Source organism: Trichosurus vulpecula, chromosome 4, assembly GCF_011100635.1.
Source record: "Trichosurus vulpecula isolate mTriVul1 chromosome 4, mTriVul1.pri, whole genome shotgun sequence".
NCBI classification, from domain to species: domain Eukaryota; kingdom Metazoa; phylum Chordata; class Mammalia; order Diprotodontia; family Phalangeridae; genus Trichosurus; species Trichosurus vulpecula.
In genome coordinates, this window is record NC_050576.1 from 428,115,293 (window position 1) to 428,133,483 (window position 18,191).

General features: G+C 40.2%; 1 pseudogene; it reads left to right on the forward strand.

Moving 5' to 3' along the window:
• Positions 1-11,493: 11,493 nt before the first annotated feature.
• On the forward strand, positions 11,494-13,881 carry LOC118847378 (annotated as a pseudogene).
• The last annotated feature ends 4,310 nt before the right edge of the window (positions 13,882-18,191 follow it).

The window sequence follows — 18,191 nt, forward strand, 5'->3', positions numbered from 1 at the left end:
TTTTGAGACTTGTTGGTTACCTTCAACCTGGTTTGGCCTACTAGCAAGGTTTTACTGAGATATGGTTGTTGTGCATGCTACAGCTTCTTGGAGCCATTGGTGAGAGGTTGATGAGAGGTGTTACCAAAGGCGGATGAGCAGCCCTGAGAACAGCTCAGCAGGCCCTCACATCAGAAGTGCTCATCCACTCTGAACACCCCAGACACCTCACAGACATGGGTAGAAAAATAATGATGAGAGGCAGGACCTGACAGAGATCTTGGGGATGCTAGTGAGGAGCTGGTAGTAAAGAAATGAGAAAGGAAAGAACTCAGGGGCACATGATGTTGGCAGGCAGGAGTAGGAACAAAATGGAATCTAAGTTGTTTGGAGGTGGACATTGAAGAAGGTGGAGCAAATTACACAAGATCAAAGAAGTAGGAAAACCAGGACTGAGAAGCCAGGGTCAAAACCACTGAAAAGGCAGACAAAAGTAAACAAAACTAAGACACTGTGGTGACAAGAAGTAAAGTTATAAAGCATACTAAATGTATCACCTACTCTGCACTCACTGACCCGATCCCCATCATTTGAGTGACTCAATTCTCTCAGAGTTGTAGGGTGTGGTGCTGAGGCACTGGGAGGGGGTGGCTTAGAATTCCTAATATAATTATCAATGGATACCCATTAGTCAGTCATGTTTAATTAGATTTTAGAAAGTAGCATTTCACTAACATGATACAGTACTAACCCTTGGTATAAAGCACCCCTCCCAAAAGTCTGTGACTGTGACACTTCTTACAGGCAGAAAGTTGAGGAGAAAAGGAGATTCGTGATCAGGGTCCAAATGTGGCAAAATGCTCCCTCCCAGCTCCCTGTTGCTAGAAACCTTCTTCTGTCCTTACTGAGGCACTTCTGAAGTTCCCTTTGGGCATGTAATAGCTTTCTGCTAGGCTTCTTAGGGAGTACTGAACCTGCCTTTCCTCAGCATGTCTAGTTTGTCCTCAGCTCCCAAAGGAGATACTACCATCAGCTGCTGCCATCCTAGGGTTCTGCTGCCAAAAGTCTGATGAAATGTACAGTCCCACCAACTTTCTGCAATTTAAAACATCCTCCTCAGGCCAAGGGGAAGAGGCAAGGAGTTCGGGATGAGGCTTAGCGGTATAGCGGATGGAGTGCTGGCCTGGATTCAGGACAACTCATCGATAGGAGTTCAAATCTAGCTTCAGACACTTACTAGCTGTGTAACCCTGGGCAAGTCTACACCTTGTTTACCTCAGTGTCCCCATCTGTAAAATAATCTGGAGAAGGAAATGGTAAACAACTCCAGTACCTCTGCCAAGAAAATCCCGAATAGAATCATGAAGAGTCAAAACGATTAAAGGCCAACGGAAAGAGGCAAAGCAGACAGGATGAGACTGAGACCTCTTTTCCTCCCTCCTTACTCCTCAAGCATTTCTTTCACAGGGCTTTTTTTTCTGAAACACTCTCTCCTCTCCATCTCCAGATTCTCAAACCTTAGGGTTCAGAATTGGCTTTTCATTTTAAAGACAATCCACAGAGTGTGATCACCTTTCCTTAGCAAATAACAATATACTTCCTGTGCCACAACATTGTCTTCCATCCATTGACTTCAAGGAATATTAGCTCCTTTGACCTCCATCTTGTGTTATTTTGATTGTGTTTCCACAATATTCAAATTGTTTCTTTCTAGCTGCTTGCAGTATTTTCTCCTTGACCTGGGGACTCTGGAATTTGGAGACAATATTCCTAGGAGCTTTCTTTTGGGGATTTTTTTCAAGAGGCGATCAGTGCATTCTTTCAATTTCTATTTTACCCTCTGGTTCTAGAATATCAGGGCAGTTCTCCTTGATAATTTCTTGAAAGATGATGTCTAGGCTCTTTTTTTGATCATGGCTTTCAGGTAGTCCAATAATTTTAAAATTATCTCTCCTGGATCTATTTTCCAGGTCAGTGGTTTTTCCAATGAGATATTTCACATTGTCTTCCATTTTTTCATTCCTTTGGTTCTGTTTTATAATATCTTGATTTCTCATAAAATCACTAGCTTCCACTTGCTCCAATCTAATTTTTAAGGTGGTATTTTCTTCAGTGGTCTTTTGGAACTCCTTTTCCATTTGGCTAATTCTGCCTTTCAAGGCATTCTTCTCCTCATTGGCTTTTTGGAGTTCTTTTGACATTTGGGTTAGTCTATTTTTTAAGGTGTTATTTTCTTCAGTATTTTTTGGGTCTCCTTTAGCAAGTCATTGTAGCCAGAATGGCCTTTGTTTTCTTTGAATGACTCAGCTTACCTCATTGAGCTTCCCTGGATGCTGGGGCTTGCTCTTCCGGGGCAGGACCAGACAACTTCCTGTTTGATGAGTCATGGGGCTGGCTGAGGGGAGGTGTTAACGGCTATGCTAGGGGGAGGGGCCAAGTCAAGAACCAATCGGCCCTGGTCGTTCAGGCGGTGCTTGATGATGTCAAAAACTCTATAAGAGGGGAGAGGACAGCTTGAAGATCCTCTCTTTTTCTTTTCCGGTTGGAGCCAGAGACAGTTACAACGACAGTTACAGAGGCAGTTACGACAGTTACGTCAGTTACAGCCACAGCTGAAGCAGGAGCTGCCAGTAGCAGAGCTAACCTACGGGAGAAAGCTGAACAAAGACTTCAGGCCATTACAGCGACAGTTACAGCGACAGTTGGAGCCAGAGGCAGTTACAGAGGCAGTTACGGCAGTTACGTCAGTAACAGCCACAGACACAGCTGAAGCAGGAGCTGCCAGTAGCAGAGCTGACCTACGGGAGAAAGCTGAACAAAGACTTCAGGCCAGTGGGTAATCTTATTACCATAGAGGGGGAAACATGATTTTGCTTTACGCAATCATGCTTCTCTGTAGCCTCCTGGTTACTCTTTCAAGGCGTACTTATTGGGCCTGGAAGCTTTTGATCAATATATCAAAATGGGGTTGCTGGTTCATGGGTTGGTTACTGTGGAGCCTAAATAAATGTTTTGATTCTTCTGCCTTCTACTTTGAGAGTTTCTTATATCCGGCGGTTCCGAACCTTTCAGACATGTTTATGATCCTCTTTGAGATTATAAACTCTGCCCTCCTGATACAGTCATTGACTTGTTTTTCATGGTTTTCTTGCACCATTCTCATTTCTCTTTCCAAATCCTTTTTGAGCTCTTCCATGGCCTGAGACCAATTCATATTTTTCTTGAAGGCTTTTGATGTAGGCTCTTTGACTTTGTTGACTTCTTCTGGCTGTACATTTAAATCTTCTTTGTCACCAAAAAAGGAATCTAGAATTTGAGTTCGAGTCTGTGTTTGAATCTGAGTTCGTTTTCACTGCCTGTTCATCTTCCCAGCCAACTACCTGACCCGTCAGCTTTGTGTCAAGATATGACTGCTTGTAGAGTACAGAGTACTTTGTCCCAAGCTTTAGGGTCCAAGCACTGATGTTTTCAGAGCTACTTCTACTCCACCATCACCCCTGGCTCTGTCACCACAGTGTTCCTCCTCCCCCAAGAACTGCCAACCAAGACTGCAATACAGGTCCAAGCAGGGCACAGCAAGAGAATCTGCTGCCCTCAAAGTGCTCTTTGCCCTCCTGCTCTGATCTGCTGCTAGAATCCTCCCACTGTGTGAGCCACGGACTTGGGAAGCTGCTGACCTGGCACTCTGGAGGCAGCCTCAGGAGCTTCCTGCTGCTGCTGCCACCACTGATGCACCACTTCCACCACCCTCAGGGCTGGTGATCAGAGTGTTCTGAACTAGATTCTGCATTTTCTCCCTAAGGTGCTCTTTGGCATTTGTGGGTTGAGAAGCACTGTTTCATGGCCCCAAGGCCTGTTCCGGCTAGCTGACTCCAGGTCTGGTCTGTCCTGGTGCAGCCCATGCTGGGCTGCCCTCCGCTCTCAGCACAGTGCCATATACTCTTCCCAGCAACTATCTAGGCTCTCCTGGGCTGGAGAACTGTTTCCCTCTGCTACTTCATGGGTTCTGCAGCTCTAGAATTTGTTCAGAGCCATTTACTACCAGTGTTTGGAGGGATTTGGCGGGGGTGGGGGGGGTGGGCGGTAGTTTAAGCAAGTTCCTGCTTTCCAGCCACCATCTTGGCTGCAGCCCCCCCAGGGCATTTTAAACCCTAATTCCTAGAAGCTCTTGGAAAAGGGGGCTGGGAGTGGCCAAAAGATGAGGGCAATCTCTTTTCCCTTTATATTCATGAGGAATGTTATTTTAGACAATATCCAACTCTGTTTCACACAGACAGTTACACTAATCCCTAAATTTTGCCTTTCTTTATCCCAGTTCTTATGCAAAGCTAACCAAAGGAAAAGTCAGCTGAATATTTCAGAACCCAGTGGCCAATGAAAGAATAACAGACTTGAAAGTCTCCTTCTCCACTCCCCCAAAACATAACAAACTGCCTCCAAGGCCAATGATGGGCCAATTGCAAACCCATCATGATTACACATTTCCTATATACTGTCTGTACCTGTAGGAAATCATCCATATTCAGAAACCCTCTTGCCCCATAGAGACACACGTCTCTATTTGCCAGCAGATTCTTTCTGCAGACTTGGCTTATAACAATGGAAAGATAGTCTTTTATTCTAGAAGTACTACAGTTAGTTTTCTTAGCACAATGAGGATGTTCTGGTCAGTGTGTGATAGGCTTCATAGGGAATGCATATTGTGTTCAGTCAGCTTGTCTAGCTAAGTACCAACTTCTCTAATTACTAAGTGCAGGACCCCTCCAGGCCTCAGTTTTTGGCTGAAAAAAAGAGGATACTAATCTTTGTCCTAGCTACCTTTGAGGGTTATTGTGAAGATGCTATCAGGTGATCAAATTTGTTTTGTGTTGTATTTACAACAGTCTCCTCGGATCCCTCTGTTAACCTCTTTAACATTACTTAATCAGTAAACATTTATTAAATTCCTCCTATGTACCAGGCACTGTGCTAAGTGCTGGGGATACAAAAAAGGCAAAAGACAGTCCCTGACCTCAAGGAGCTTACAGTCTAGTGAATCTAGGCTTCCTCTTACTTTAGGAGGGAATGGATGAGAAATAGAGAGATATTGGAAGAGGCAGGAAAATTAATTGCTCTAGATGGTTGGTTAGTTGGTGGTAAGAGGAAGGAAAGAAGGGACAAAGAACAGGAGTACTTTCAGAGCAGAAATGAGTAGCTCTTGGTCCACAGCAAAGAAAGGCCTATAGGATCATTTGTGCAGAAAGGAACCCATTGATCTTGTATATTTATTCTAAATGCTATGTAGTATTATATAAAATAATATATCACATATTATAATTAGATACTCTAATATAATAAATACAGAATCTTAAATTATAGAAGACTTCAAAGGTCAAGCTGTTTGTCAATGAGAAATCTATCTACCACACGTACAATAAGACATCCTTCAGCCTTTATTTGCTAATCTCCAATGAGCAGTAACTCATGACCTCCTGAGGCATTCCTGTCCACTTTTTGAGAGCTTTAGTTGTCAGGGAGTGTTTCCTAAATTTGTCTCTTCAGTTTCTTTCAGTCCTACCCTCTGAACCCAAGCAGAACAAGTCTGTGCCCTTTTTGCATTTCAGATACTCAGGAACTTGCTCGTGCTGTTACCTATGCCTGAAATGGCTCCTCTCACCATTCCACCATGACTCCTCTCACCATCCCACCATAGCTCCTCTTGCCAGCCCACCATGGCTCCTTCCACCAGTCCACCATGGCTCCTGTTGAATTTCATAGGCTGAGAAGGGCATTAAAGGCCATTGAGTGGAGCCCCATGACTTTAAAATGAGAAAGCTGAGAGAGATGAGTAATTTGCCCAGGTCATAGTCAGTAAGTATCTGAATTAGGATTTAAACCTAGGTCTTCTGGACTCCAAATCTGCTGTGTTGGTCACTTTTCCATGTTGCTGCTCCATTTGCAGCCATTTTTCTCATGGTTTTAATGTTAATGTTTAATTATGATGAACTGGACAAGCATTAAAAACGAGCATTTCCATGTAAAAAGAAAAAGATAAAAAAGATATGGTAAAGTATGAGTCTCTATTCCATAAAACCTTGATTTTTTTAAAGTATGAGTATAAATTCAACAGAAGAGCTAGGTGGTACAGTGAATAGAGCATAGGGCCTGGAGTCAGGCAGGCCTGAGTTCAAATACAGCCTCAGACATGTACTAGTTCTGTGACCCTGGTCAAGTCACTTAACTCTGTGTGTCTCAGTTTCCTCATCTGTAAAATGGGCTGGAGAAGGAAATGGCAAACCGCTCTAGTATTTTATATTAAAAAATCCTCAATGGGCTCATGAGGAGTCAGACATACCTGAAACAACTTAACAACAACAAAAATAAATTTAACACAGAGTCAAAGCTGCTCTGCTTCTCAGTGTTTATCCAAATTTCCTTCTCTTTTCTTTTGTTTTCTTTAATTTGCATTTCTAACACTAGCCCTCCCCTTCCTCTCTCTCCCCACCCACTTCCCAATTCTTTAAAACCTAACTCAGGTGCTATCTCCTCTAGCTAGTCAGTAATAGTTTTTTCACTTTTCACTTTCACATAGCTAGTGTCTTATGTCTTTTCCATGCTCTTATCCTGTATTGCTTCTTACTCTCCCACTCTCTTTAAAAACTCACTTCTGTATGGGTTTTCTTTTCACCATTATGCACAAATTCTTTCATAGAGTAGACGTTATATAATAGAGGAGAAAGGAGACAATGGAAGAGGACTTGGAATTCAAGAATTTAAGTGACAAAAAGAGGAGCTGATTTTGGAGGTAATAGGGAGCTGCTGGAATTTGTTGAGTGGTAGTGTGACATGATCAGAGCCTCATTTAAGGAAAACAATTATGGCATATTTATAAAGGATGGATTTGAAGGAAGAAAAACCTAAGGTAGGAAGATCAATAAGGAGGCTAATACAGTAGTCTAGGTGAGTATCGCTAAGGTATTTATGCTGTGTGGTGGCCTGTCAGGAGAGAGAAGGCTGTTGGGGAGGAATAATCAACTGGCTGTAACCAATAGTGAGAATGGCACCATGGTTGGGAACCTGGGTTGACTGGAAGGACCCTCCTCAGAAATGGAGATGTTCAGAAGTGGGATGTTTGAGGGAGGAATGATAGCAAGCTTATGTTTTGACATGCAGAGTTTGAGAAATCTTTGGAGTAGCCACTTCCAAAATTTACAACATAGGTGCCATTAGCCAAATATTTTTTGAGATGTTTGTTTTTTTTTGTCATATCTGGGTAGGAGGAGTAGAGAATTTTCATCTTTTTCCCCATCTAAATAAATGGGGAAAGGGTTCTTACTAGGTAGATTTTTGGTTTACAGCAATTTTCATTGAAAGGAATTTGTCCATATCATGAGGGAAGGGCATCATTGTTGGTGTTTGTGTAATATTCCCTTATAGTCGATGATCTTGAAAAGATTTCAGAAACCACATTGGAAGGATCTGAGTGGCCATCTCAACCATTAATCTCCTCTGCAACTAAACAATTTTAGTTCAACATAATTTATTATTTAGAAAAAATAATTATAGTTCTTTGCATCTAAGACCCTCAGATAAGTTTATTCAAACATCCCCTTTTCAAACTCACCTACTCACAATATCTGGTACATAGAAAATACAAGTACTTTTTAGAATGAAAAGCTTGTTTACTGACAGATTGACAGAATTTAGGACTCATATAATAAAAAATGAAAAAAAAAACCCACACCAAATCCTGGAATGCTGTTTTCAAAGGTGTGATAGTGGCCACATGTATTAGGAGGGCAGAGTTTATAATCTCAAAGAGGATCATAAACATGTCTGAAAGGTTCAGAACCGCCGGATATAAGAAACTCTCAAAGTAGAAGGCAGAAGAATCAAAACATATATTTAGGCTCCACAGTAACCAACCCATGAACCAGCAACCCCATTTTGATATATTGATCAAAAGCTTCCAGGCCCAATAAGTACGCCTTGAAAGAGTAACCAGGAGGCTACAGAGAAGCATGATTGCGTAAAGCAAAATCATGCTTCCCCCTCTATGGTAAAAAGATTACCCACTGGCCTGAAGTCTTTGTTCAGCTTCCTCCCGTAGGTCAGCTCTGCTACTGGCGGCGGCGGCGGCGGCGGCGGCGGCGGCGGCGGCGGCGGCGGCGGCGGCTGCGGCTGCAGCTGTAGCAGCCTCTGGCTCCAACGGGAGCTGCTTTTAACCATCCAGCTTCTGCGGGGGTGTAAGGTACGCTGGGGAAAGCACAGGTTCTTTCAATCTGCTTAAGCAAGGTGAAGGGGTTGACCGGGAAAGCACAGGTTCTTTCCATCAGCTTAAGCAAGGGAAGCAAGGTGAAGGGGCCGACAAGCTTACTCCAGTCCAACATACAAACAGTATTCAGTTCAGGGGAAAAAGCCAAACTAGTCAAGGGCACTTGTTGACTAAGTGCTAAGGAGCCCATTTTTGGTTGTCAATACACCACAGGACAGAGAATATAATTATCCTGGGTACCCCTGGGGCAGGCTCTTTGGAAATGAAAATATATCATTTGCTTCATGAAAGCACTAACCTATGCAAACCTGAGTCTTAATGATGTATTTAAACCCAAAGATCACACAGCAGATTAAAATGGATTAATTTGATTAATGTATATTTTCAGTATTTCTTCATCGTCTCTCCTTTGTGGTAGCCAAAGTAAATAATTTCTCTTAACCTTCTTCCCCTGAAAGTATTTGGATGTTTACCATAAAATTTTCTTTGATTCACTGTATAAACTTGGAAAGGATTTATGTACTGAAGCCATGCAATGGCGGTTGAGAGGAATTATGAAAAATATCCACAAAGGAAGACTCTCAAGAAATCCTTCCCAATGTACCATGTATTTTCAGAAAATATGAAATAAAGGTCATTGCAAAGGTTATAGATCTTCTGGGAAATTAGAGGGAAGTCTTGTTAAAGAAAACACACATTGCTTTGATGGACACAAGTTTTATTCTCTTCATCTTATTCAAAGGTTTATGTTTTTTTGTTTGCTTTGCTGTTTTATTTTCATCCCTTTCCATGAGCTACAATATCAGGCTTTGGGGGTGATGTTCAAAAATTGCCATGACTCACCATTGGTACGAATAGTAACTGAAGTTTCTGACAGCTTCCACCTCAAACATCGAGTCTTGTGAAAAAGGAAGTTTTGAAGAAGCTGCCAACGTTTGATTGAAATGTGAATGAAATGCAGGATGTGCAGATTTGGAGTATCCACTCAAATGTTCACAGGGACTGTTTGTGACCAGCCTGTGGCAGAGCATTCCAAGCTCACACTGGTTGGATCAGCTACAGTTGGACACATTGAAACTTGACTCTAACATAGTGATGTCATTTTGGTCGTCTTTGAGAATGAAGGACAACAACCAAATGAGAAGTCCCTCTGGCAGGCCTGAAAGGTCCTGGCTCTATCATTTTCACTCCCAACCCTGTCCATTCTAGTTCAAGGTTCGAGATCTGGGTTATATTATAATATAATAATACCATTCAGAGAAGATGCTTTTTGTTAGCTTCAGCTTCAAATCTACACATTTTCAACAATAAATAGATACTTTAGGGGCCACTGGTGTTCTAAAATCCAGAAGATTTAGCCAAATTTTGATCTAAGTATTAATTCTTTTTGAAATATGTCTTATGATAGATAGCTACCATGTGGCTTCAAAATTCCCAGGAACTAACTGAGTAAATATTCAGTAAAAACAGTGTGGAATAAGTATTAATAATGTCAATAACAATAAAAACCTATATTACCTTCCATTTACATTATTTGTTTTGTTTGTATGTATGTAACTACTTTCTTGTTATCTCACCCACTGGAATATAAACTCTTGGAGGCAGATTTGTTTCCATCCTTCTTTATGTTTCTAGTACTTAACTCAGTCTCTAGCACATAATAAACACTTGCTTGCTAATTGACTGGCATATATTGTTCATTAAAGTTTGCAAAGTACTATAATACATTATCTCATTTGACCCTATGATAGGCTAGGTGTAGACTTAAATACTGTCAAACTAATAAGAACACCATCCTGGTGGGATGATATGGGTTGCAGGGGTGGTCCCCAAGGATGGGCAGTGATATCTAAGCAACTTCACCAACTCCTCAGACTTGACAGAATGTACTTCCACCTCAGCACCAGCTGTCCCTACTTGGGCTCCTGAGAATACCTCTACAGACAATGGAAGGCCATGGGGACCCCTGCTCATTATGGATTTTGGTGTTGTTACTTAAGTAAAGTTTCTGCTTGATCACATGCTCAAGACTCCAAGTGCTTTATTGAATCAAAACAGATGTTTGAGCTGAGCCATGAGACCCTCACAGTTATTCTCCGAAGGAGAAGCTATCAGCAGTCTCTTTTTACCTAAGAAGGAACTGAAACTCAGAGATGACAGAACTGGCCTAGGATCATTTACCTAGTCAGTGTCTGAGTATGTCCTCACTCCAGATTTAGCACTCTAGCCAACATCCCATTCTGTCTCTCACCATGTAGTGGAAAGACCACTGCATTGGCTAGATTCTAGCTCCTAGAACATGCAGTTAGGTGGCTTGTCCACTGAATTAGTCCATCAGCATCTATATCAAGACAAATGGTACAGACAGACAATGAGTTTGGTGCAGGAATGCAAAGTCAGAGGAGAATAGGTCAAGTTTTATTTGGAAAATTGTGCAGCACTTACCAACACCCCAAGACAGAGTTGACAAAAATCAAGGACAAAAAGGAGAAATTTCTGTTATCACTACAGTTGGTAACAACCTTGCCTAGAAGCAGGAGAGTTAAAAGTTCTAGAAAATCTATTGAACATTCTTGCTTTCTACTACTCTCTGATCAGTATTAAGAAATGACAGAAGATGCTGTCCTAAAAATATCTGATTGGGGAAGGAGATGATCTCATGGACCGAGAGGAAGGGAGAGAGAAGTGAACCTGTGCTAGTCCTGAGAGAATGCTAAAAGATTCAGAGAAAGGCCCTTGGCACTTTTGATAGATATTCCAGAGAGGATTTATGGAAGGACATGGACCTAATTTGAGATAAAAGGTACAAATGACTTGTGACCTGTGCCACTAGAGGAAATACCTGTCATACACCGATTCGATTCAATTAAAAAAAATTCTTAAGTTCCTGATATATGTCAGGCACTGATCTAAGGCCAGGAGTTATAAAGTTGCTCCTAATCTCAAAGAGCTTGTGTTATTTTGTATCCTTAAAACTTAGAACAGTTCCTGGTACATTCTGAGCATTAAAAAAGTATTGTTGATTGACTGACATTCTAATAAGTAGAACAGAATGTTCACAGGAAAATAAATCCCAAATGAAAACTATAAAAAGTAAATGTAAACATATTTCTTTAGTAGGGAAAGAGAAATAATTGAGAAAAACAGAATGGCCTTGTTTAGAAGGTTGTACTTGAGCTGAACCTTGAAGGGACTAGTGGCCCTCTAGGTCTCAGGTTCCCCACCCCTGGACTGGGAATTTCAAGAGATAGAGGTGAAGAATGAGGATATTCCTGGTGGCCTGTACAAAGACATGGAGAGAGGAAATGGGATGTTCCATGTGGAAGGTAAGAAGTGAATTTCTTTGGAACATAGAATAGGGGAGAGGGAATAGAGTGAAATGTATCCAGATAGCCATGATGTAGCCAAATGTAGCCATGATCACAATGGATGACAACTTTACTCATCCCCAGCAACACTGGTGAGGTAAAGTATAGCTCAATGCTGCTAGGCTGACTTTATTCCTTGATTTCCCAGAAGTTGATCCTGCTTTGTTGAGAGTATGACGTGTAGATGACTGAGGAAATCCTCAAAAAGTTTAACTGATTCCCATTCAGAGTGCAAAGAAGAGAACAGTAGCAACCCAAGTCATTTGGGGTGGGTGAGTGAATACAGAATAATCAACTCCTTCTAGTCTAACACTGGGAGCCTAGATTTCCAGAAAGTAGCCACCACTTATATATGTTGTGCCTGCTGCCCAGTATGGCTAAGGAACATTTGAACACTGGGATTTACTTTTTGGTCCTACATGTTATTGGAGGTGGAAGGTGGTACTTGAGATGAATCTTGAAAGGGCTAGGAACTTCAAGAGACAGAGATAAAGAATGAGAATATTCCTGGTATAGGGGCAGCCTGGATCATTTTTGAAAACATATTGACAGAGAAAAGATTCTGAAGGGAAAGACACTAATAACTAGTAGGGAAGCTTTTGTGTTTTTGTATATTGCATAGGTTAGTAAAAGCTCATTACATATTCTCTGTTACAGAGAAGCCATGGTAATTCAAGGTCATTACAACTGTGAGATCACACACACACACACACACACACACACACAACCTCCTGAATGTCATTCTCCCAGTAGCCAGACTCTTTAGAAAAAAAAAACTCAAATCTCTTAGAAGCCCAGTGTAATTAAGATCATATAGAAGGTGCTTATAGAGGCTCTTCTCTCTAGGAGATAAGAAGACAATAGCATGTAGTCACAGTAAGTCGGTTGTATTAGCTAGATGGACTGCTTAATTAGTGTTCAGGTTGAAATATGAGGTTTAGGAAGTGAGTATATGAGAGGTCAGAGAGTCAATGCTACGTAGAAACTGCATTAAGTCTGAGCATATACTTCTGAGAGATCAAGGTGTTATAAAGGATAATGTGCTCCTGAGGGGCAAATGGAAGAAGGGTAATGTTGGTACTTCTATTCTTGCTATATATTCAAATTAAATATCCCTTTGTAAAAGCTAGGTGATGTCAATTGGTTAGATGGAACTGAGGTCCTAATCGTTGGCAGCTAACAATGGGGAAGTTATGGCAGAATAGAGGCTCAAGGTAACAGGCAAACAGAACCAACCTTGACATAAAATTCAAAGTCAAGGAATAGGCTGGAAAAAAGGGGGGAACAAGACAACAAAAACAACTTCACCATAAAAAAACCTACCTTGTAGCAGGGAAGACCAAGGCACAAAGTCAGAAGAGGACAACAATGTGAAAACAGCTATTAAAAAAAAAAAAAAAAAACAACTTCCTTTTCCCTTCTCTCAAGATGGCCGACAAAAAGCCCCCAAAGGAACCAAAGGAAAAGAAGGTCAAAAAGGAAAAAAAAGAGGAAAAAAGGATGATGTGGCTGAAAAGGTGATGAAAAAGCCTCGAAAGCATTGCAGTCGGAACCCAGTCCTGGCCCGAGGGATTGGTAGATACTCCAGGTCTGCAATGTATTCCCGGAGAGCCATGCACAAGTGGAAATATGCTGCACCAAAAACCCAGATTGAAAGGAAAAAGAAAGAGAAGGTGCCTGCTACTATCTCAAAGCCAGTTGGTGGTGATAAGAATGGAGGAACCCGCCGTGGTAAAGATTCGCAAAATGCCTCAGTATTAGCCTACTAAGGATGTGCCTAGAAAGCTGCTAAGTCATGGCGAAAAGCCCTTCAGCCAACATGTGAGGAGACTTTGAGCTAGCATCAAGCCAGGCACCATTCTGATCATGCTCACTGGCCACCACAGGGGCAAGCGAGTGGTTTTCCTGAAGCAGCTGGCTAGTGGCTTGCTACTGGTGACTGGACCTCTGACCATCAACCGTGTTCCTCTGAGAAGGACCCATCAGAAATTTGTCATTGCCACCTCTACCAGGGTTAACCTTTCAGGTGTGAAAAGTCCAAATCATTTTACTGATGCTCACTTCAAGAAGAAGAGGCTCCATAAATCTAGACACCAAGAAGGAGAGACTTTTGTCACAGAAAAAGAGAAATACGGGATTACAGAGCAGTGCAAGGCTGATCAGAAAACAGTGGACTCTCAGATCCTGCCCCAAATCAAGAAAATTCCTCAGCTCTGTGGCTACCTGCGTTCTGTATTATCTCTCACCAATGGAGTTTATCTGAATGAACCGGTATTTTAAATGCCTTCCAGAGAACTCTTATTAAAATATTTGGAATAGTTAAAAAAAAAAACTTCAAAAACTACTAATTGAACACAAGCACAATAAGAATTTTCTAGAAGAGTTAAAGAGATAAGAGTGGTAGAGGAAAATGGGGAAAATAAATGAGAGTGATACAAGAAAAGTATGAAAAGAGAATTAACAGCTTGGTAAAAGAGGCACAAAAAATACTGAAGAAAAGAACTCCTTAAGCAGAATACACCAAATAGAAAATAAAAAGGCAGTACAAAAATTCATTAAAAAAGAACTCTTTAAAAAGCAGAACTGGTTAAATACAAAAGAAGTATAAAAGCTCACTGAAGAAAACACTTCCTCAAAAATTAAATTTGGGAAAGTGAAAGCCAATGACTCAGTGCAATATCAAGAAACAAAGTAAATAAAATAAATAGAAAAAAATGTAAAATATCTCATTCATAAAACAACTGCCCTGGAAAACAGAGCAAGGAAAGAGAATTTAAGAATTACAGAGCCACCTGAAAACCATCATTTTTTAAAGAGCCTAGACATCAGAGTTCAAGAAATTATGAGCAAACTGCCCTGATATCTTAGATCCAGAGGGCAAATAGGAAATCAAAAGAATCTAGCGATTACTTCTTGAAGGAGGTCCCAAAATGAAAACTCCCAGGAATATCATAGCCAAATTCCAGAGCTCCCAGGTCAAGGAGAAAATATTACAAGCAGCCAGAAAGAAACAATTCAAATATTTGGAGTGACAGTCAGGATCACACAAAAGTTAGCATCTTCTACTTTAAAAGAGAAGGGGGAGCAGCTACATGGCGTAGTGAGTAGAGCATTGGCCCTGGAGTCAGGAGGACCTAAGTTCAAATCCAGCCTCAGACACTTGACACACTAGCTGTGTGACTTTCAGCAAGTCACCTAACCCCAATTGCCCTGCCTCCCCGCTCCGAAAACAAAACAAAACAAAACAAAAAGAGAAGAAGGCTTAGAATGATATTCTGTAAGAAAAAGGAGCTAAGACTACAACCAAGAATAACCTACCAAGCAAAACTGAATGTAATCCTTCAGTGCAGAAATGGTTATTTAATGAGAGGACTTTCAAACATTCCTGATAAAATGACCAGAGCTGAATAGAAAATTTGACTTTCAAATACAAGACTCCAGAGAATCATTAAAAGGTAAATATGAAAGAGAAATCATAAGGGACTCAATAAAGACAAACTGTTTACATTCCTATACGGGAAGATGATACATATAACTCCTAAGAACTTTTAAGAAAAAATATTGGGGAAGTTAGAATGATCCTATATAGACAGAAGGCATGCATGTGATTCAATTATGTTGGGATGATATCAAAGAATTGAAGGGGAACAAAAGAGGAATGTACTGGGAGAAGGTAAATGGAGAGGCAAAATGGTGAAAATGTTTTCTCACATAAAAAAGGCACGCAAAGAATAGCTTTCACAATGAAGAGGGAAATGGAGGGGTAGCGGATAATGCTTGAGCCTCAGTAATCAGAATTGGTTCAAAGAGGGAAGTATACACACACACACACACACACACACACACACACAGAATTGAGTATAAAAATTTATCTTACCCAATAGGGAAAAAGGAGGAGGGGAGAAACGAAATGGAGGGGGGATGAAAAAGGGCAGATTAAAGGAAGGAGTTGTCATAAGGAAAACTGACTTAAAAATTAAATACTATTTTGTTTCCCCCAAAATACATGTAAAAATAATTTTTAATGTTTGTTTTTTTTCTTAAGTTCCAAATTCTATCCTTCCCTCGAAGGGAGGGAAGGAAGGAGGGAGAAAGGAAAGAAGGAAGGAAGGAGGGAAGGAAGGAAGGAAAAGAAAAGAAAGGAAGAAAGAAAAATAGTATGTTTCCTTCTGTATTCAGAGGCAGATAACATTTTTCATCATGAGTCCTTAGGGATTATCTTGGTTCATTGCATTGCTGATAATAGCTGCATCATTCACAGTTGTTCACCACATAATATTGCTGTTACTATGTACAACGTTTTCTTGGTTCTGCTCCCTTCACTTTGCAAAAGTTCATGTATGTCTTTCTAGGTTTTCTGAAATTATTCCACTTGTCATTTCTTACAGCACAATAATATTCCATTATAATCATACACCATAACTTGTTCATACATCACCCAACTGATGGGCATCACCTCAATTTCCAATTCTTAGCCACCCCAAAAAGAGCTGCTGTGAATATTTGTGTACAAATAGGTCTATCCTCTCCCTCCCTTTTTTATCTCTTTGGGACACAGATCTATCAGTGGTATTGCTCGATCAAAGGGTATGCACAGTTGGATAGCTTTTTGAGCATAGTTCCAAATTGCTTTCCAGAATAGTTGGATGAATTCACAATTCCCCTAAAAGCGCATTAGTGTCTCAGGCAAAACAGGAGAGAGAAAGAGAGAGACAGAGAGAGAGAGAGAGAGAGAGAGAGAGAGAGAGAGACATAGAGAGACAGACAGAGAGAGAGAGAAAGAGAGAGAGAGAGAGAGACAGAGAGAGACAGAGAGAGACAGAGAGAAAGGATAAACAGAAGAAAATGGGATAGAGGTAAATAAACAGTAACTGTGAATGGAATAAGCTCATCCATAAAATTCAAGTAGATAGCAAGATGGATTAGAAACTATAATCCAAAAAATATGTTGTTTACAAGAGACAAACTTAAAACAGAAACACAGAGTTAAAATAATGGGCTGAACAGAATCTATTATGCTTTAGCTGAAGTAATTAAGGCAGGGGTCGTGATTAAATTTTGATTGAAGACAAAGCAAAAATAGGCCCAATTAAAAGAGATAATAAAGGAAACTACATTTTGATAAAGAGAACCTTGAAATGAAATGATACAAGATACAAATTTACCTATATACAAATATATAGGTAAATAAGTCAAATTTTATAAAATTAGGAGCTATTACTCAACTGATAAATTATCAAGTGATATGAATGGACAGTTTTCAGATGAAGAAATCAAAGTTATGTATAGTCATATGAAAAATGCTCAAAATCACTATTAATTAGAAAAATTAAAATTGAAATAACTCTGAGGTAGAACCTTATACCTATCAGAAACAATAAAAGCTGAAAGGGATGAGGGAAAATATGGACACTAATGGACTATTGGTGGCAATCATTCTAGAGAAGAGTTATTCTAGATTCTATTCTGATTGTATTAATTCTGGAGAACTATACCTAAAGGGTATAAAATTGTGCATACCCTTTGACCTAGAAATGCCACTACTAAATCTATATCCCAAAGAGATCAAAGAAAATGGAAAAGGACTTATAAGTACAAAAATGTTTATAGCAATGCTTTTTGTGGTAGCAAAGAATGGGAATTTGAGAGGATACCCATCAATTGAGGAATGACTGAACAAATTGTGGCATAGGATTGTAATGGAGTACTGTTATGTCTAAAGAAGTGATGGCGGTGGCTTAGGAAAACAAGGGAAGATCTATATGAACTGATACAAATTGAAGTGAGCAGAACCAAGAGATCGTTGTATACGGTAAAAGCAATATTGTAATGATGATCAATGGTAAAAGATTATCTACTCTGGTCAATACAATGATCCAAAACAATTCCAAAGGACTGATAATGAAAAATGTTATCCATCTCCTGAGAGCATACTAATGAACTATGAGGGCAAATTTAAGATAATTTTCTCACCTTTCTCTATTTTTCTTGCTTTCTTGGTGATATCACTATGTTTTTTATGATTTCAAATATATGAATTGACATCATATTTTTTGCCTTCTTAGTGAGTGGGAGAGAGGCCTGAAGTAGAAAGAGAATTTGCAACATAAAATTTTTAAAAAGCTAAAATATATAAATAATAAATATTTTGAAGATATTCCTATACATAACACTGTGTCCCTCTTGATATTGTATTATTCCCTACCAAAGTTTGTGCAATAAGTTCTAGCCCGTGATCCAACTCAAAAGTCAAGTTGTCTTGCAAGTCAAATCCTTTACTTCATTATTCCCCAGGGACCTTTTTCTCTCCAAGCAATACAAGTGAAACCAAGTGTCTGTCACCAATACATAGGAATAGTTCAAAAATAACAGCAAAGGAGAAGTTACTATTGGTTTGTAGAGACAATAAGATGTCCCTGGATTTTGTTGAATAGGGCAGTGATGTGGTCAGACTTGTCCCTAAGGTAAATCTCTTTGGCAGCTATGTAAGAGATTGCTAGTAATGGGAAGAAGCTTGAAAAAGGGAGACCAATAAGGAGGAGATTGCCATAGTTCAGATAAGAAGAAATGGGAGCTCAGTCTAAGATGGT